General features: G+C 42.8%; 1 protein-coding gene and 1 long non-coding RNA gene across 2 annotated transcripts in view; both read left to right on the top strand.

Moving 5' to 3' along the window:
• LOC140721349 (uncharacterized) overlaps nt 1–21,804 on the top strand; it is an 89,967-nt gene that overhangs the window by 10,266 nt on the left and 57,897 nt on the right. The window lies entirely within an intron of this gene.
• On the top strand, nt 3,099–21,765 carry LOC140721374 (uncharacterized). Its single transcript, XR_012097370.1, has 3 exons — nt 3,099–3,230; nt 5,943–6,110; nt 21,303–21,765. It is a non-coding gene; the product is annotated as an uncharacterized lncRNA (long non-coding RNA).

Raw genomic sequence — 21,804 nt, 5'->3', positions numbered from 1 at the left:
CCAGTGAGCCATCTCTCCCTGGATCCCGTGTGATCTGACTTTCCACAGCAACTTACCATGCTGAACCTTATCAAAGGCCTCACTGATGCCCATATCGGCCCCGATCCTGGGACAGAGGTGTCACCGATCAGAGGGCATGGATTTAAGCAGAGGATGAAGAGGATTAGAGGGATCTGTGGAAAAGATTTGTCACTCAGAGGGTAGCTGAAATCTGGAACACACTGCCCGAGGTGGTGGTGGAGGCAGGTCCCTTCACAACATTTACGAAGAGGATGAGCATTGAAACTGTCGAGATACAGTCGGCTGTGAACCAAGTGCTGATAAATGGGACCAGTGTAGACTGTGAGTGGATGGTCAGAACAGGTATGGCTGGCCAAAGGCCTGTTTCCGTGCTGTGTGATCCACCACTCCGGACATGCTAAATTAATGATGCAAGGCATTGATTTCAAAACTCCACACCCCTCTCCAACCTGAAATAAATCTGACTGCACCCCTTTGTCACCACTGGGAATATCTGTTTCTGTCAAGGTAACATACAAATTGATCACTTCTGCTAAACAACTGGCAATTGATGAAGTTTCTGTGTCTTCTTCCATTAATGTTGCTGCCTTACAGTAAAACTAACCCTCTTACTGTGTCAGAATCAGTGATTAAATCAGACCCCAAACACTGTGCTTTCATCCCTGCACGTTATAACTGGAACCACCTCACTGAGGGTCTGATCGAGACATGGGATCACATCTGCCCTGCTTCTGACAATTCAAATTCCCTCAGAATGGTTTTCTGATTCAGTCTGAAGGTTATGGTACATTCAGCTCGACGTCATACCTGACAAACCATGTCTTCCCACAGCTGGTTCCACCTGTTGGTGTGTCCTCTTTCCTCCACCGCCAGGGAAGCTGCATCTCCACACAAACTCCTCACTTGAGACGACTGTCTGTACCCGTGACACAGGAAATCACATCACTGTCACTCTCCTGATAACGTGTCTGACCTGCTCACCTCCGAGTATCCTCCCTCAACAAGCCTCTTCCTCAGTCACCGTCTGTGAGATTATATAAAAATACAATCACTGTAAAACGATCTATCAGACAGCTCCTGTACCCCTCCACCCCGGATGATGGTTTGCTGATTAAAACTCTCTCTCTCCTCAGCCCTTTCACTATTCCCTTTCCCTTTGCAAACTCCAGATATGCCAGCTGATCCGAACCCACTGTGAGGACATTTATATCTCACAGGAGGATGTAGAAACCCGTGTTGTTCTCTGATACAGAGGTCACTGACACTCCACCGCCATCCCAGTCTGCACCAACAGCCCATGACGGTGACAGCTCTTCCAGACACTGGGGCTTTGTAACAAACACAATGTTAACAGCAAGATTAGACAGCAATTGATTTGAAGAGAGAATTGTTGCTTCCTAAAAGGACACACCACCACTCAGCTGGCCGGGCAGCATCTATCAGAGAGAAAAGCCACACTCCCACTCCACCTCCCGCATAAAACAATGCAATCAGAGGTTTATGATAATTTTCAACATCAAAAGATTGCCCTGACACAAACTGATGAAATGCCTCACAAGGAAACAAAATGCTGAGCAATTCTTTTTCAATCTGGGCATAACGTGTTTCTGGATCAGATAATGAACGAGTTGCATGTGCCATTTGTAGCCATTCCTTATCATGTTATGATCATTTTCAACATCAGTAGATTCCCCAGTGGGAATCGGAATGAAAATGTTTGAACATCAGGAAGTCCCGCTCGGAGCGGATAGTTCAAAGGTTAATTTATTATCAAAGCAGGTATCCGTAAACAATTCTTGAGCTTTTTTTCTTCTCCGGAAAACCACGAAAGTCGTTCAGAGAGAAAAATCAAACTCCCACCTCAACCCCCGCATCAAAAAGACAGCATCCCGATCATCAAACCCCCAAAATCCACCCCTCCCGCACAAAAGGGAACAATATCGTCGACCGCCACCCCCCCCCCGCAAAAAAAAAACCCTACCCCGCACAACTGCGGAGGAGCCGATGTCACCAGTGCAGAGGCGGCCGCGTCGGGAGCAGCGGACACAACGGGCGACCCCGGAAGATTCACAGGTGAAGTGTCGCCTCACCTGGAAGGATGTTTGGACAACGGAGAGAGTTCGACCGTCCGGCCCTTTCACTGTGACACCCCGAACTCCACATCAAATCCGTCCAAACGAATCTGGGTGAAATTTAATGACCAATAAATATAATTCCTCTCAGCGATCAGTTGTCTGAATGATCCCCTGACTCTGAGAGGAAGGGGTATCTATGGTCCACACTGTCAGGGTGTTGAGTTTACCAGGAGACAAAGACTGCAGGGACGAGAGGTTTTCTGTTGACTAATACACTGTGTGTGGACCCCGCTGGCAATTCTGGTGTTGTGACCCGAATCGAGACAAACACCACGCTGCCCACTCCACCAACAACACGGTACAGCCGGACACATAACAGGGGACTTGACATCTCATAACACTGGATTCAGTGATGAAACCCGTGATTAATGTTGTTGTCCCACCGAAAAATCCATTAAAGTGCTTTTAAATACGAGCGCTCCCCCACAGGTGACGTCACACAACTCCCCCCCCCCATTCGCCTGACGTCACACATGGGCTCCCCACACCGGGATCTGCCCTGACGGTCGCGGTGTCTTACGTCACCCACGTGCTGCTGTGATCGAGCTTTATCGGTTTAACGGCTGGGCTAATAAATTAAGTGTTTATAAACATCGACTGATTTAACTGAAACCCGCACATTTCCTGTGTGGGTCTGAATTGTGTGTCGGGATGGGATGGGAATCGAAATTATAACCCTGAGAACTCTGTGACCTGGGGGTGGCTGAAAAGGGATCGGGGAAGATATGGAGGGAAAAACTAAATACGTGTCTGGTGTAAATATGGAAATAATGAAATAATTTGGGAAGTGCGGCGGTGGGTCGGGCAATATCTGAAGGGGGAGGAACAGTCACCGAGTCACGTGATCCTGTTTTACCGCGGATCGTCAGCATTTTCCGAGGCTCCGCCCAACGCCCGTGACGCAATAAGCAGATTGCGCATGCTCACATTCCCGGTAAAGGCAGTGCTGTTTTTTCGTTCTTTGTGAAAGCGGGACGGCGGTGAGATCGGGATCGGGAGGGGGTTCTCGCCCCCTTGGACGGGGTGCCGGAGACGGATTATTCTCTGCGGGGCAACACCAACAATTTCCCTTCGGTGAGTATTGAAGCCGGTCCCGAGCGGGGAGGTCTGACGTTGGGTGGTGAGTTAACTTTCCCGAATTCAAACAAGATCAAGCCTGCAGATGCGGGAAATGCGAGCAACACGCACAAAATGCTGGAGGAACTCAGCAGTCCGGGCAGAATCTAGGGGAAGAATACAGTCGACATTACCGGCCGAAACCCTTCGGCAGGACTGGATAATAAAAGGTGGGGGTGGGGAAGGGAGAGAGAAACACAAGGTGATCGGTGAAACCTGAAGGGGGAGGGGATGAACTTTCCTGAACTGGCGGCCTCGCCTCACTTCCTTCACAGAATCTGCCGGGGTCGGTCCGATCAGCCCCTGTTGTTCTGGTCCTATTAGCACGATGAAGTAAAACATGTTTCCCTATTGTTACTGACAGAGAATTGTACAATTTGTGTTCCGTGTGTTATCTGAATGTACTTGCCTGTGATGCTGCCACAAGTCAGTGTTTCTCTGTTCCTGCACCTTCCCGTACTTGTGCACTTGGCAATAAATTCAACAGGTCCTGCGAAAAGTCAGTGAGATTTGATTAGTGATGATCATCTTGGCAGCTCGGTAGGTCGAATGTATGAGACAGTACACTGTTAAATGCAAAACCCTGAACAGTGTTGATGATCAGAGGGATCTTGGAGTCCGAGATCATCGCTCCCTGAAAGAGTCCGCACAGATTGATCGGGTGGTTAAGAAGGCAAATGGCGTGGTTGTCTTTATCATTGAGTTCAAAAGTCGGGAAGTTATGTTGCAGCTTTATAAGATTAATTAGGCCACATCTGGAGTGTTTTATACAGTTGTGGTCGCTCTCATTCTCTGAAGGATATCGGGGCTTTGGAGAGGGCGCAGAAGAGGTTTACCAGGATATTGCTTGGAATAGAGGGCCTGAGCTATAACGGGAGGTTGGTCAATCTTATGTTGTTTTCTCTGGAGCCGTGCCGGCTGGGGTGAGACTGAATAGACGTTTATAAGATTACCAAAGGATTAGAAGCAATGTCTCAGAAAGGCAGCGTCCATTATTAAGTAACTCCTGCACCCAGGGCATGCCCTTTTCTCAATGTTACCATCAGAGAGGGAGATATAGAAGCCTGAAGGCACACACTTAGTGACACAGAAACAGTTTCTTTCCCTCTGCCTTCTGATTGCCGAATAGACATTGAACCCTTGAACACGACCTCACTTTTTAAATATATAGTATTTCTGCTTTTTGCATGATTTTTAATTTATTCATAGAATAATAGAAAACCTACAGCCCAGTATAGTCCCTTCAGCCCACAAAGTTGTGCTGACATGTTCCTGCCTTAGAAATTACTATGGTTACACATTGCCCTCTATTTTTCTAAGCTAGTTTTTCTCTATTTTCCTCTGGTGCCGCCAGGTACCTATCCAAAAATCTCTGAAAAGAGCCTATCATGCCCACCTCCATAACCATTCCCGGCAGCCCATTACACCACTCTCCACCTCTCTCTGACTAAAAAAACTCACCCCTGATATCTCCTCTGTACCTACTCCCCAGCACCTTAAACCTGTGTCCTCTTGTAGTTACCAATTCAGCCCTGGGAAAAAGCCTCTGACTACCCACATGATCAATGCCTCTCATAACCTTATATACCTCTTTCAGGTCACGTCTCATCCTCTGTCGCTCTGAGGAGAAATAGCCGAGTTCACTCAACCTATTTTCATAAGGCATGCTCCCCAATCCAGGCAACATACTTTTAACTCTCCTCTGCACCCTTTCTAAGATTTCCACATTCTTCCTGTAGTGAGGTGACCAGAATTGAGCACAGTGGAGTATGACCAGGGTCCTATATAGCTGCAACAAAAACTCTCGGCTCCTAAACTCAATCACACAATTAATAAAGGTCAATGCACCGTAGACCATAGTCAACCTGCATATCAGACTTGAGTGTCCTATGGACTCGGATCCCAAGATCCCTCTGATCCTCCGCACTGTGAAGAGTCTTCCCATTAATGCGATATTCTGCCATCATGTTTGAGCTAACAAATTGAACAACTTCAAACTTATCCGGGTTGAACTCCATTTGCGACTTCTCAGCCCAGTTTTGCATCCTTTCAGTGTCCCACTGTGACCTCTGACAGCCCTCCACACTATCCACAACACTCCCAACATTTGTGTCATCAGCAAATTTACTAACACATCCCTTCACTTCCTCATCAAGGTCATTTATAAAAATCACGACGATCAATGGACCCAGATATACGTATACGGTAATTTTTTATTATTTTGTTTTTTTTTCTATATCATGTATTACATTGAAATGCTGCTGCAAAGTTAACAAATTGTACACCACATGCTGGTGATAATAAACCTGATTATGAACCTGAGTGGATAGAAGATACATTTTTCCTGGGGATTGAAATGTCTAATACACTTAAGGTGAGACCAGATGTAAGCGACAAATTTTTTCTCTTTCCACAGAGTGTGGGTAGCTGGACCCTCTGCCTGGGGTGGGAGACTCCCACCAGTCACGTGATCCTGTTTGCCCCTCCCATTTATCCGCAGATGTAACAATCTCTTCACACATGCTCACTGTCTCCGGGTGGGTGGTGTTTTCCTTTCTGCTCAGTCTTCAATGTTTAATGTTCAGTGAGTTTTGTTCATAGTAACATTTAATAGAAATGTTTGGTTCTCCTTTTTATTGCTAATCGGCTTCATTGTCTTTCATGTTAAAGTTAGACATGTGGTGAGAGATTTATTGGAAGAAAAACCCCAAATGGAAGCAAACCATGACTGAAGACGAGGGAACAGCAACAAGTGAACCAGCCCGAGGATTGAGAGCACCAACTGGAGAGAACCCATCTGACTCGGAGATTCCAGTGATTCAGTCAGGAGAAAGTTTGGTGAGTCTCATTTACTCAAACACTGGTCCTTTAGACATTACATACCTGCACAAAGGAAGGTAGGAAATAGTTGGAGTGAGACTGAATGTGCCCAGAAGTAACAGTTATGCCTCTGCCAGACCCATTTACAATCACTCCAGGTCTGGTAATGTGCTTCCAGCAGCCCAGCCCTTTGAAATCACTCCCATTCCCTCACAGTGGTTACTCAGTTCAAGATCTTACATCCTCTGATGCAGCTTTTGGTCAGTTCTGAGTGGGGAGAGGGAAAGAGAGTGGAGTATTTATGCTGACTGTCTTTCAAAAACAGTATTTGTTTGAACTTGCTGCAAATTCTCTACCCATACCCTGTACTTTCTCAACCAAATTGGGCGTAACCCCAGGAATGCAATGGGCGTAACCCCAGGAAATGTCACTAAGCACGGGACTCGAGTCCAAGAAACAGCCTCTCACCATCACCCTCTGCCTCCTACCACTCAGCCATTCCCAGACCCTGGGGCTCTGTAACAAACTCAATGTTAACAGGAAGATTAGTCAGTGATTAAGATGATGAGAGAATTGTGGCCTCCTGAAAGGACACGCGAGCTGAGCTGTCTGATTTATTACACCAGATCCACCCTCGCTGACAACGTAATTTACCCCTTGCCCATCCACCCAGGTCATGTTACTTCTGATCACCCACAGTACCCCAACCACCCTCCGTCCCCCCTGTGGCCCCACACCCTTCTGCCCATTCACCCCACACAAACACATAGACAGGCCCCCTTCACCCACATCCACCCTCCCAGCTTGGGGAACCAGAGCAAACTGATCCCGCGATCCCGACTCAGTGCAAAACTAAATCCAGGTATGCAAGACTGGAGAGCCCGGAGCCTCCAGCTGTTCGGCTCGGTCCCGGCTCTTTCCCACTGCAACCGGCCCTCGATTTACACAAACCTGAGATTAACACCTTCCTCACCACCACCTGAACAGGAGAAACACCCGCATCAGCTGGGGTTGAGCTGAGTTGGTCCCCGTATGTGTTAAAACTCCCCGCTGTCAGATATGGAGACCAGAATCATACGCGGTAAAACCACATAACAATTACAGCACGGAAACAGGCCATCTCGGCCCTTCTAGTCCGTGCCGAACACTTACTCTCACCTAGTCCCACTGACCTGCACTCAGCCCATAACCCTCCATTCCTTTCCTGTACATATACCTATCCAATTTTTTTTAAATGACAAAATCAAACCTGTTTCTACCACTTCCACTGGAAGCTCGTTCCACACAGTTACCACTCTCTGAGTAAAGAAGTTACCCCTCGTGTTACCCCTAAACTTTTGCCCCTTAACTCTCAACTCATATCCTCTTGTTTGAAACTCCCCTACTCTTAATGGAAAAAGCCTATCCACGTCGACTCTATCTATCCCCCTCATAATTTTAAATACCTCTATCAAGTCCCCCCTCAACCTTCTACTCTCCAAAGAATAAAGACCTAACTTGTTCAACCTTTCCCTGTAACATAGGTGCTGAAGCCCAGGTATCATTCTAGTAAATCTCTTCTGTACTCTGTTGACATCTTTCCTATAATTCGGTGACCAGAACTGTATACAATACTCCAAATCTGGCCTCACCAATGCCTTGTACAATTTTAACATTACATCCCAACTCCTATACTCAGTGCTCTGATTTATAAAGGTCAGCATACCAAAAGCTTTCTTCACCACCACAGGAGATTCCACCTTCAGGGAAATATGCACCATTATTCCTAGATTTCCTCACACTATCTACAAGCTTTCTCTATTTGTGAACTAACCTCTGCTCTCCTAGTCTCTTCAATTTGATTCCCACCCCCCCACCCCCCAACCATTCTAGTTTAAAGTCTCCCCAGTAGCCTTGGCAGATCTCCCCGCCAGGATATTGGTCCACTTGGGTTTCCAGTGCAACCCGTCCTTTTTGTACAGGTCACACCTGCCCCAAAATACATCCCAATGTTCCAGAAACTGGAATCCCTGCCCCCTGCTTCAATCCCTCAGCCACGCATTTATCCTCCACCTCATTCCATTACTACTGTCACTGTCACGTGGCACAGGCAGTAATCCTGAGATTCCTACCTTTGCGGTCCTTCTTCTCAAATCCCTTCCTAACTCCCTATATTCTCCTTTCAGGACCTCTTCCCTTTTCCTACCTATGTCATTGGTACCTATATGTACCACAACCTCTGGCTCCTCACCCTCCACTTCAGGATATCATGGACGTGATCAGAAATGTCCTGGACCCTGGCACCAGGGAGGCAAACTACCATCTGGGTCTCCTGACTGCATACACAGAATTGCCTATCTGACCCCCTAACTATCGAGTCCCCTATTGCTACTGCCTTCCTCTTCCTTTCCCTACCCTTCTGAGCCACAGGGCCGGACTCTGTGCTGGAGGCACGGCCGCTGTTGCTTCCCCCAGGTAGGCTGTCTTCCCCCCCCAACAGTATTCAAACAGGAGTACTTATTGTCAAGGGGTACAGCCACTGGGGTACTCTCTAGTACCTTACTCTTCCCCTTCCCCCTCCTAACCATGACTCCCCTGACTGCCTCCCGTGGCCCTGGTATGACCACCTGCCTGTAACACCTCTCCATCACCTCCTCGCTCTCCCTGACCAGACGAAGGTCATCGAGCTGCATCTCCAGTTCCCTGGCACAGTCCCTTAGGAACTGCAGCTCGGCGCACCTGGCACAGATGTGGACGTCCGGGAGGCTGGGAGACTCCAGGACCTCCCACATCCGACACCGAGAACAGCAAGCTGCCCTCACACTCATAATTCCCAGCATGGAACCGTAATCCCACGGTGGATTTGTTCAATGACTTGTGAACATACGTGATTAATGACCCTGCAACTGGGGACTGAATAAATAGTTAGTCTAACAATTCTAATCAGACACACAGTCTCCTTGCCTTTCTCCCTCACCCCTAGCTACTTATCCCATTTCCCTCACCACACCCTCGTCACAGTCCGTCTTCCTCATAGGGCCCTCTACTCCAGCCCTCCCTTCTTGCTCCCTCTCTCCCTCACTGTCTCAACTCTCCCTCACCCCTTCCTTATCATCACCCCCTCAATCATCCTTGCTTCCTCACCGCCTCTCTCCCTCCTCCTTCCCTCTTCCCTATCCGTCTCAGTTACACTGCTACTTGACCAGTCTCCCACTCTCTTTCACCCCTTTCCTCGCGCTCTGCTTTTTTGCCACTCTCTCTACTCCTCTAGTAACAAGTCGTACTCCTCTCTCTTCTCACTCTTCATCTCCTCACTCTCTCATGCCTCGCTCTTCATTTCTCTCACACTCTCTCCCCTTCTATCCCCTCTGTTTCTCTTATTCTTCCATCCCACAATCCCTGTCCCTACCCCTATCACCCGCCACCTCACTCTCAATCTCAGTCACCCTCTGCCTTCCCATCTCCATCTCTTCCTCTCTCACGCACCCTCTCACCTCAATCAAACTCCTCTCTCACTCAGTCACCTCCACCACTCTGTAAACTCCTCCATTTCCAGCTCTCTCCCTCTCTATCTCTCTCCCTACATCCCACCCTCCCCCCTTCTCTCAAACACTGTCCCTGCTGGCTCCCGTATCCCACACTGTCTTCCCCTCTTTCTCACCCTCTAAATCTACCACTCACCCCACGCATTCTCCCTCTTCGCTCCCTGTCAGTCTCACTCCTCCTCCCCCTCTCTCCCGTCACACCCCGCACTGTCCACCCCATCCCATACAGTGGTATGCAAACGGCTGGGCACCACTGGTCAAACTTCCTGTTACTGTGAATAGTTAAGTGAGTAGAAGGTGAACTGGTCTCCAAAAGTCATAAAATTAAAGACAAAACATTATTTTCAACATTTTAAGCAAGATTAGTGTGTTATTAAAAACACAAAATGCTGGTAGAACTCAGCAGGCAAGACAGCATCTATGGGAGGAGGTAGTGACAACGTTTCGGGCTGAAATCCTTCATCAGGAATTTAGTGTATTATTTCTGTTTTGTATAATTTTAGAGTGACAAAAAGGAAAGGAGCACCATGAAAAAGTTTGGGCAGCCCAAGAGATTTGAGCTCTCAGTTAAATTTTACCACGGTCTTAGACCTGAATTAGCTTGTTAGGACAATGGCTTGTTCACAGTCATCGTTAGGACAGGCCAGGTTATGCAAATCGCAAAGCTTTATAAATACCCTGACTCCTCAAACCTTGTCCCAACAATCAGCAGCCATGGGCTCCTCTAAGCAGCTGCCGAGCACTCTGAAAGTTAAAATAATTGATGCCCACATAGCAGGAGAAGGCTATAAGAAGATAGCAAAGTGTTTTCAGGTAGCCGGTTCCTCAGTTCGTAATGTATTTAAGAAATGGCAGTTAACAGGAACGGTGGAGGTCAAGTTGATGTCTGGAAGGCCAAGAAAACTTTCCAAGAGAACTGATCATAGGATTGCTAGAAAGGCAAACCAAAACCCCCATTTGACTGTAAAAAGACCTTCAGGAAGATTTAGCAGCCTCTGGAGTGGTGGTGCACTGTTCTACTGTGCAGCAACACCTGCACAAACATGACCTTCATGTAAGAGTCATCAGAAGAAAACCTTGCCTGCGTTCCCACCACAAAATTCAGCGCCAGAGGTTTCTCTGGCATTATTTATTTATTTATTAAATTTTAGAAATTACAAGGAATAAATGTAATAATAAAATAGTAAGAAAAATAATATTGACCCTCCCCCCTCCCCTTAACCCTTATCTAAAGAAAGAAGAGAAAGACTGCCCGGATATTGGAGGACCCCCACATGCTCCATAGAGTTCAAAATAATTTTGATATTTAATTTTGCTTTCCTCAATTACTGTAATTTTATCTTCAAAGGACCTGTGTATTTAATCCTATCTTTTGTAAGTATGGGAGCCAAATTTTCAAAAATATATCATATTCATTTCTTAGATTATATGTAATTTTTTCAAATGGAATACAACTATGTATTTCATTATTCCAATGATCCATAGTTAAATATAAATCAGATTTCCAAGTAACTGCGATAACTTTTTTGGCTACTGCCAATGCAATTTTTATAATTTTTTTCTGATACTTGTTCAATTTAAGTTTCGGTATTGTCCCTTCAATGTCTCCTAATAAAAATAATAGTGGACTATGTGGGAGTTGTACTCCAATAATTTGTTCCAATAAAAGTCTTAAATTTATCCAAAATGGTTGAATTTTAAAACAAGACCAGGTAGAATGTAAAAAAGTACCAATTTCTTGATTACATCGAAAACATTGGTCAGACATATTTGAATTAAATCTATTTATTTTCTGTGGTGTTATATATAATTGATGTAAAAAATTATATTGTATTAATCTGTGGAACATTTATTGTATTTCTCATACTATCAAAACATAATCTTGACCAGTTTTTTCCATCAATTTTAACAGTCAGATCAGATTCCCATTTTTGTCTTGATTTATGAGTTCCTAACTTAATTATTTGTTTTTGAATCAAATTATACATACAAGATGGAAATTTTTTAATTTTTCCTTTCTGAATTAATATTTCTACTTCACTAGGTTTTGGCATCAACATTGTTTGTCCCAGGTTTTCTCGTAAATAGGTTTTTAATTGAAAATAACAGAAAAGAGTGTTATTTGATATTTTATATTTATTTTTTAATTGATCAAACGACATCAATATACCTCCTTCAAAACAATCACCTATATATTTAATCCCCTTTTGGAACCAATTATGTAAAAGTTTATTATCCATTGTAAAAGGAATAAGCCTATTTTCAATTAAAGTTCTTTTTGCTAATAAAGATTTCTTTATCTCATCGTCCATATTTACCTTATTCCATAAATCAATCAAGTGTCTTAATATAGGAGATTCTTTTTTTTCCCCGTAATCATTTGGATTCCATTTATATATAAAATCCTCTGGTATATTTTCTCCTATCTTATCTAATTCTATTTTAATCCATGCTGATTTTTCTTCATCAAAAAAAGATGCAATAAATCTAAGTTGATTTGCTTTATAATAATTCTTAAGATTTGGAAGTTGTAACCCCCCTAAATCAAATTTACATGTCAATTTTTCCAATGAAATTCTTGACATCTTACATTTCCAAAGAAATTTCCTTACATATTTATTCATTTCTTGAAAAAACTTCTGAGGTAATTGTATTGGTAAATTTTGAAATAAATATTGCAATCTAGGAAATATATTCATTTTTACAGCATTATTAATGTTATTGGTAACATCATCCATTTATCAAGATCCTCTTTTTTTAATAATGGCAAATAGTTTTGTTTATATAAATTTTTTACATCATTATCAACTCTATTACCTAAATATTTTATCCCATTCATTGACCATCGAAATTGAGTTGCTAATCGACAATGATTATAATTTCCTTTGGTGAGGGGCAAAATTTCACTTTTATCCCAATTTACTTTATAACCTGATACTTTCCCATATTCTTCCAATCTAAAAGATAATCTTTGCAAGGATTGCAATGGGTTTGTTAAATAAATCAAAACATCATCAGCAAATAAATTAATCTTATATTCTTCTTGATTAACTCTAAAGCCCCCAATATCTGGATCTGTTCTAATTAGTTCTGCTAATGGTTCTATTGCCAATACAAATAAAGCAGGTGATAATGGGCAGCCTTGTCTAGTTGACCTCGATAATCAAAATGGTGTTGAAATCTGACCATTTGTAACTAATTTAGCTTGAGGATTAGTATTTAAAGTTTTAATCCATTGTATTAAAGATTTTCCTAACTCATATTTTTCCAATACCTTAAATAAAAAATCCCATTCCAATCTATCAAATGCTTTTTCTGCATCCAAAGCAACTGCCACACTCATTTCCTCTCTTTTTTGTGCCAAATGAATTATACTAAGTAACCGAGTTATATTATCCATTGATTGTCTATTTTTAATAAAATCTGTTTGATCCATATGTATTAATTTTGGTAAATATTTAGATATTCTATTAGATAAAATTTTTGATAGTATTTTATAATCTGTATTCAATAAAGAAATAAGCCGATATGATGTTGGTTTTAAAGGGTCTCTATCTTTTTTTGGCAATACAGTTATGACCGCTGTTAAAAAAGATTGTGGAAGTTTATGCATTCTTTCCACTTGGTATATTAATTCCATAAAAGGAGGAATTAATAAATCTTTTTTTTTTATAAAACTCAGGAGGAAAACCATCTTCTCCTGGGGATTTATTACTCTGAAATGATCCTAAAGCTTCTCCAACCTCTTTTAATGTAAAGGGCATATCTAATCCTTTCTGTTCTTCCAAATTTAATTTTGGAAGGGTTATTTGTGATAAAAAATTTATCTATCTCAGCAATCTTATTTTGTGATTCTGATTGATATAGTTCAGTGTAAAATTTTTTTAAAGTTTCATTAATTTCTAAAGGTTTATATGTAACCTTATTTACACTTGTTCTAATTGCATTTATTGTCTTAGAGGCCTGTTCTGTTTTCAACTGCCAAGCAAGAATCTTATGTTATCTTTCACCTAATTCATAATATTTCTGTTTAGTTCTCATAATTACTTTCTCTGTACGATATGTCTGAAGTGTATTATATTGTAGATTTTTATTAACAAGTTGTCTTCATTTTTCTTCTGTCATATATCTTTGAGATTCTTTCTCTAACTTTATGATATCTTTTTCCAATTGATCGATTTCTGCTGCGTATTCCTTTTAAATTTTAGATGTATAACTTATAATCTGACCCCTTGAATATGCTTTCATCGCTTCCCATAATACAATTTTATCCTCGACTGAATGTAGATTTGTGTCCAAAAAAAATTGAATTTGTTTTTTCATAAAATCACAAAAATCTTGACATTTTAATAGAGTTGAATTAAATTTCCATCTGTAAATCGATTCCTCCTTATCCATCATTATCATTGTCATTATCAAGGGGGAATGATCTCACAATATTCTTGCTTTATATTCCACACTTTTCACTCTATCTTGAATATTTTTTGATAATAAAAAAAAATCAATCCTTGAGTAAGTTTTATGTCTGAGTAAAATGAATAATCTTTCTCTTGGATTAATCAATCAAGTTTAAATCTTTCATTAATGATAAAGTTAGTTTTGTTATTTTTGATTTTATAGCACCTTTAGTTGATCTATCCAGAACTGGATCTAAACAAAAATTAAAATCTCCACCTATTAATATTTTATCATGTGCATCAGCCAAGTTCAAAAAAACTTCTTGTATGAATTTTGCATCATTTTCATTTGGTGCATAAATGTTCATAAAAGTCCATAATTCTGAAAAAAATTGACAATGTATAATCACATATCTCCCCCCAGAATCAATTATTACATTTTGTATTTTAATTGGTAAAAATTTATTAACCAAAATTGCAACTCCTCTCGATTTTGAATTAAATGAAGCTGCAATGAAGTTTCCAACCCTATCTCTCTTTAATTTCTTGTGTTCTGTTTCTGTTAAATGTGTTTCTTGTAAAAAAGCTATATCTCCTTTCATTTTCTTAATATATGTTAAAACTCTTTTTCTTTTCACAGGTCCATTAATTCCATTAACATTAAAACTTAAAAAATTAAGTAAATTAATCATTCATAGTACCTTGGGAATTCTTTAAAATTCTCCATGTTGCTATGAGTTTCTCCCCAATCATCCAGGCAAAGAAGAAGAAAAATAGAAGAAAGATAACTAATATATAAGAAAAAAAACAAAATACCCCCCCACTAATGTTGCGAATAAAAAGAACACAACATTACACCCCCCGCATTTCTTGGGTCATGGCAATCGCCATGATTGTACATGTGAAACTCGCAGCTATGGATCAGGAGCTCCTCCAGCTCCCCTGCAAAAAAAATAGAAGACAAAAATATATTAATAAAGAAAAAAAAATTAATGTCTCTACTCCCAATTATTACTCCTCGACCATTTTTTTTTCTTATAATTGTCCATCAAGTCCAACCTTGTTCCAGTTTTCATCATTAGTCCATTTCATTTCTATAATTCTTTAGTCCTCTTCATGGACATCAAGTAGTTCTTGTACAAATTTCTCCGGTTTCTGCTAATCAACGAAGAGTCTTCCTTCTCCATTATCCAGGAAAATTATCAGTTTTGCTGGATAGCTCAATAAAAATTTATAGCCCTTTTCCCATAAAGATTTTTTCACAGGATTAAATTCCTTCCGCCTCTTCAACAGATCGTAGCTTATGTCTGGATAAAAAAAAAACTCTTTTCCCTTCTATTATCAATGGCCCTTTTCTCTTTTTAGCACCTTGAGTAGCTGCCTTCAAGCTCATTTGTTTATCCTGGTACCTTAAACATTTTATCAAAATTGATCTCGGATTTTGATCGTGTTGTGATCTTGGTCTTAAAGCTCTGTGTGCTCTTTCAATTTCAAATACCTGACTTCCTTCTTCCATTTCCAAAACTTTCGGAATCCATTCCTGAAAGAATTTTATTGGATTTTCTCCCTCTGTACCTTCCATAAGACCAACAATTTTAATATTATTTCGTCTACTAAAGTTCTCAAGTGCATCCATTTTTCCAAACATCCGTTTTCTTTCTGTTGTCCAGGCAAGATTTTCGTATTCTACCTTATCTATTCTTTCCGTGTTTTCTTCTATTTTTACTTCCATCTCTTTGACTTTATTATCCATCTTCTTTTGTTTTTCTACCACATTATCAAGTGTATTCTGCATCCTTCTTATTTCTGTTTTTATAACTTTAAATTCATTCATCATATCTGTTTTTATAACTTTTAATTCATTCGTTATATACATCAGGATATCTTTTATGTCTCCTTTAATCTCTTCTTTCTTTTCCTCTTCTTCTTCCTCTGAATTTCCCAAAGAGGCTGTTTCTACTTCCGATCCACTTCCAATTTCACTTCCAGCCGTAGTTGAGGTTTGTTGTTTTGTTAATATCTGTTCATGCATACCTTCGCACATGCGTTGTTCTTGCCGTTTCTTCTTAGAGACCGCCGACATTGCTGCAACTTCTTTTTCCGCATCATCAAAAATGCCATGCACTTCGCCGGGAGGAGATCCAACTTGAGTCCGAGGCGGCTGGGCCGAATTCCCCGCCGATTTGCGCCATCTTCGAAGTAGTAGCTTTCTTTTGTTTCAGTTTAGGAGCCATGTCAAAAGATAATCCTGAGTTGCTTATAGTTAGTTTCTAATAGATATTTAATAACTCTTCTTCATTTAAACCCTATTTCATTACTTTTTGCGAGGGAGCTGGAATCCCAACGTCTCGACCCTACGTCATCACGTGACGCCCCCCCCCCCCAGGTTTTTCTGACATTGAGGGAGAATTTGTTTTCTTGACACCAGACAGATGTTGTTCAGAGCTCAGACAGAGTCAGCAATCAAATGCTTGAGCATGGTGCGATGAATGTGTGGAGCTGTGTATATCACAATGCAAGAAGCATCGTAGCAAAGCCAGATGAGCCCAGGGCATGGAATTGTGATATCGTAGGCATTACTGGGAATTGGTTGCACCCAACAGTCTGAGGGATCTAGAGGAACAAATTTGTAGAGAGTTCACAGATTACACCAAGAAACAAAAGTTGATATAGTAAGTGATTTTAACTTTCCATATATTGACTGGGACTCCCATGCTGTAAAAGGACTAGATGGGGTATAGTTTGTCAAATGAGCCTTAATCAGTACGTAAAACATCCGGCATAGAAGTGTGCAATAAGCTGTTGGGAAACGATCCAGGGCTGGTGACAGAAATTAGTGAATGGGAACACTTTGTGTCTAGTGATCATAATGCCATGAGATTCCAAGTAAATACAGAAAAACAGAGGCCTGGACCTCTCTTGAGATTCTAGATTGGAGCAAGATCAATTTTTATGGTATTTGCAAGGATTTGACAAGGGTGGATTGGGACAGGCTGTTTCCTGGCAAAGGAGTACTTGGTCAGTGGGAGTTCTTCAGAAGTGAAAATTTGAGGGTGTAGAGTTTGTATGTGCCTGCCAAAATAAAAGTTGAAAGGTAACTGGTGCAGGGAATCTTCGCTTTCAAGAGATATTGAGGCCCCGGATATTTTGTTCCTCTAAATTCCTCAGGCTGTTGGGTGCTACCAAGACGCATTAATGACTACAATATCATATTTCCACACCCTGAGCTCATCTGACTTTCTTTAGTTGTCTTCTGTTGGTTTCTAAAAGCCTCCCAATGTTTTTTACTATATTATTTGCCCTCCCTTTGGCTTTTATGTTGGCTTTGGCATCTCATTTCATGGTTGTGTCCTCCTGCCTTTCCAATGCTTCCACTTCTTTGGGATGTATTGATCACTCAGCTCCCGAGTTGCTGCCAGAAACTCCAGCCATTGCTGCTCTGTCGTCACTCCTACCAGATTCCCCTTCCAGTCAGGTTTGGCCAGCTTCTCTGTCACAGAAACATGGAGAAGGTCAGAACAGAAACATGCCCCCTCTGTACGATCAGAATGGTAATCTATACGGGAGACAAAATAGATGAGGGAGGTTTTAAATAGTAGTTTTGCATCTGTATTGACTCAGGAGATGGACACAGAGTCTGTAGAGGTGAGGCAAAGCAACATCAACTTCAGAGTCCCTGGACAGATTACAGAGGTGGAGGGGTTTGCTGTCTTCAGGCAAATTAGCGTGGATTAATCCCCAGGGCCTGACAAGTTGTTCACTCGGACCCTGCGGAAGACAAGTGCAGAAATTGTCGGGGTCCAAGCAGAGATATTGAAATAATCCTTAGTGACAGGTGAGGTACTGGAGGATGGAGGGCAGACAATGTTGTTCCACTGTTCGAGAAGGGCTCTAAGGAGAAGCGAAAATGTTACGTTAGTGAGCTTGACATCAGTAGTGGGAAAGTTATTAGAACATATGTGCAGGAACCCGATATGTAAGTATTTGGATCGATGTGGACTGATTAAGGATAGACAGCATGGCTTTGTGCATGGTAGGTCATGTCTAACCAATTTTAGAGAGTCTCTCGAGGAAGTTATCAGGAAAGTGAATGAAGGCAAGGCAGTAGGTGTTGTCTACATGGACTTTAGCAAGGCACTTGACAAAGTCTCATATGGGAAGTTGGTCAAGAAGGTTCAGTCACTCAGCATTCAAGATGAGACAGTAAATTGGATGAGACACTGTCTTTGGGAGAAGCCAGAGTGTGGTAGCAGATGGTTGCCTCTCTGACTGGAGGCCTGTGACTAGTGGTTGCCACAGGGATCAGTGCTGGATCTGTTGTTGTTTGTCATCTATATCAGTAATCTGGATGATAGTGTGGTTAACTGGATCAGCAGATTTGTAGATGACACCAAGACTGGGGGTAGTGGACAGTGAGGGAGACTATCATGGCTTGCAGTGCGATCTGGACCCACTGGGAAAATGGTTTGAGAAATGGAAAATGGAATTTAATGCAGACAAGTGTGAGGTGTTGCATTTTGGTCTGACATACCAAGGGAGGTCTTTCACAGTGACTGGTCGGGCACGGAGGAGTGTTGTGGAAGGAAGGGACCTGGGAATACAAGTCCTTAATTCACTGAAAGTGGTCTCACAGTTAGATAGAAACAGAAGGAAAGATTTTAGCCCAATGGCCTTCATGAACCAAATATTGACAATAGATGGATGTTATGTTGACTTGTAGAAGACATTGGTGAGGCTTAATTTGGAATATTGTGTGCAGTTTTGGTCACCTACCTACAGGAAAGATGTAAGAGGTTCAGAGATTCAGAGAAAATTCACAAGGATGTTGCCATGTCTGGAGGACTTGGGTTATAAGGAAAGGTTGAACAGGTCAGGACTTTATTCCTTGGAATGTTAGAGATTGAGGTGAGATTTGATTGTGATAGAAGGGCATCGATAGTGTAAACGCAAGCTGGCTTTCTCCACTGAGTTTGGGTGGAATTACAACCAGAGGCCAGGGGTTAAGGGTGAAAGGTGAAATGTTAAGGGGAACATGAGGGGAAACTTCTTCACACAGACGATCATCCAGGTGTGGAATGAGCAGCCATCAGGAGTGGTGCATGCGAGCATGATTTCAACATTTAAGAGGTTTGCGTAGATACCTGGATGATGGAGGTATGGGAGTGGGCAGTTTAAATAGTTCAGCACAAACTAGAAGGCCCAAAGGACCTGTTTCTGAGTTCAACATGAGTGAATCTGCAGATGCTGGAAATAAATAAAAAAAAACACGAAATGCTGGCAGAACTCAGCAGGCCAGACAGCATCTATGGGAGGAGGTAATAATGACATTTCGGGCCAAAACCCTTCATCAGGAGTGAAGTAATGGGGGATAAGAATTGGGGGGAGGGATAAAGTAGAGAGCTGGGGTGATAGGCTGGAGGGAAATGGGCTGGGGGAAGGTGGAGAATTATGGGAAATAAAAGAGAAAGAAAGGTAGGGCTGTGGGGAGAGATTATAGTGAGGGGGGAAAAGAGAGAGAAAGAGAACCGGACTAACATAATAGATAGGGATAGGGGTAAGGGTGGGGGCAGGGGTATCAATGGAGGTCAGTGAGTTGGATGTTCATGCCAGCAGGAAGAAGGCTACCTAGGCGGGAAATAAGGTATTGCTCCATCGACCTGCGTGTGGCCTCATCTTGACAGTAGAGGATGGACAGACATGAAAGGACTGTCTGGGGCCTGGGATGGTGGTGAGAGAAGAAGTGTGGGGGCAAGTGTAGCACTTCTTCCGTTTGCAGGGATGAGTGCCCAGAGGGAGGTCCATGGGGAGGGATGGGGGGGATGAATGGACAAGGGAGTCGCGTAGGGAACGATCCCTGCGGAAAGCTGAGAGTGGGGGGGCGGGGAAGATGTGGTTGGTGGTGGGATCACTTAGGAGGTGGCGGAAGTTATGGAGGATTATGCGTTGGATCTGTAGGCTGGTAGGGTGACAGGTGAAGACCGGGGGACTCTATCCCTGGTGGGCTGGTGGGGGGATGGGTTGAGGGCAGAGGTGCGTGAAATACGGGAGACGCGATGGAGGGCAGAGTTGATAGTCGACGAAGGGAGGCCCCTTTCTTTAAAAAAGGAAGACATCTCCTTTGTCCTAGAATGAAAGGCCTCATCCTGAGAGCAGATGCGGCGGAGGCGGAGAAATTGAGAGAAAGGGATAGCATTGTTGCAGGAGACAGTGTGTGAGGAGGAATAGTCTAGGTAGCTGTGGAAGTTAGTAGGTTTGTAGTAGACGTCGGTGGATAGGGTGTCTCCAGAGATAGAAACAGAAAGATCTCAAAAGGGGAGGGAGGTGTCGGAAATAGACCAGTTGAATTTGAGGGTGGGGTGAAAGTTGGAGGCGAAGTTAATGAAGTCCAAGGCCCCAGGCAGTCCTTTCAGGTGAGGCACCACTTCACCTGCGAGTCATCTGGGGTGATATACTGTATCCGGTTCTCCCGATGTGGCCATTTATACATTCGGGAGACCCACCGCAAACTGGGAGACCGTTTCGCCGAACACCGGCCCTCGGTCCTCCAGCAGTGGCGGGATCTCCCTGTGGCCACGCACTTCAATTCCACAGACCACTCCCACTCTGATATGTCTGTCCATGGTCTCCTCTACCATCAAGATGAGGCCACACGCAGGTCAATAGAGTAATACCTTATCTCCCGCCTAGGTAGCCTCCTTCCTGCCGGTATGAATGTCCAATTCACTGCCCTCTGTTGATACCCCTTACCACCATCCCTATCTATTATTTTAGTCTGTTTCTGTGTTGTACATTTCTAGAAGAACCTGAAATATTACAAAAATTCACTCTAAGCCCTTTTAACAGCTGTGCGGACCAACCATTCATCTCAGCAGGAATTTTTTATATGGCGTTAAAACTGTGGCACTTTAAGTTAATAATACATAAAAGAAAATCCCAGCTGCACATCAAGAAAGACTATTTGCGTGAGACTGTTTCAGTTACTGTGGGACCAGGCATCCATGCAGTTCAGCAAGAGAAGGGAATAATACCAATGGAGAGTCAAACTGAGCGAGGGTACAAATTGGAGATGGCAGAAATGCTCCATTCTTATAAAGACAGGAAGAGCATCAGGGAATTGATGGTCATTCCAGATACCAGCACTCTGCCCAGTCAGGAGATGATTTCTCTGTCCAACTTGGGTAGAACTTCACTGTAACAGTGTGATACCAGATCAAACCTTGGCAACTCAAGTAATCTCATCCAAAATGTTGTACTAACCCCATTGATGGATTTTGTAAATCTTTTTACAGGTTAAAAACGAGAAGGAATTTGTCTCCAGCAATCTCAAACACAGCACGCCAGTTTTGCTGTTTCTGTCTAGATATTTAAGAAGTGGAGAAGTGATTCAATCGACCTTCCTTCCTGCTCAGACAGTGGGGAGGGATTCACTTGGTCATTTGACGAACTGGCACGCCCGTCATTTTACACAGGAGAAAGGCCATTCACCTGGTCAGACAGTCGGAATGGTTTCACTTGGCTATCACAATTGAAGGTACATCAGCAAGTTCACACTGGGCAAGGCCATTCACCTGTTCTGTGTGTGAGAAAGGATTCAGTCAGTCTTCCCACCTGCGGACACAACAGTCAGTTCACACCAGGCAGAGGCTGGTCATCTGCTGAATTTCTGGGAAAGGATTCACTCTGTCATCTGACCTAATGGCTCACCAGCGAGTTCACACTGGGGAGAGGCCATTCATCTGCTCAGTCTGTGAGAAGAGATTCACTCACTCTTCTACCCTGTGGAAACACCAG

The sequence above is a fragment of the Hemitrygon akajei genome, unplaced genomic scaffold, assembly GCF_048418815.1.
Source record: "Hemitrygon akajei unplaced genomic scaffold, sHemAka1.3 Scf000054, whole genome shotgun sequence".
Classification (NCBI taxonomy): domain Eukaryota; kingdom Metazoa; phylum Chordata; class Chondrichthyes; order Myliobatiformes; family Dasyatidae; genus Hemitrygon; species Hemitrygon akajei.
The sequence above is the reverse complement of the archived record's forward strand: the minus strand, read 5'-3'. Positions and strand labels throughout refer to the sequence as shown.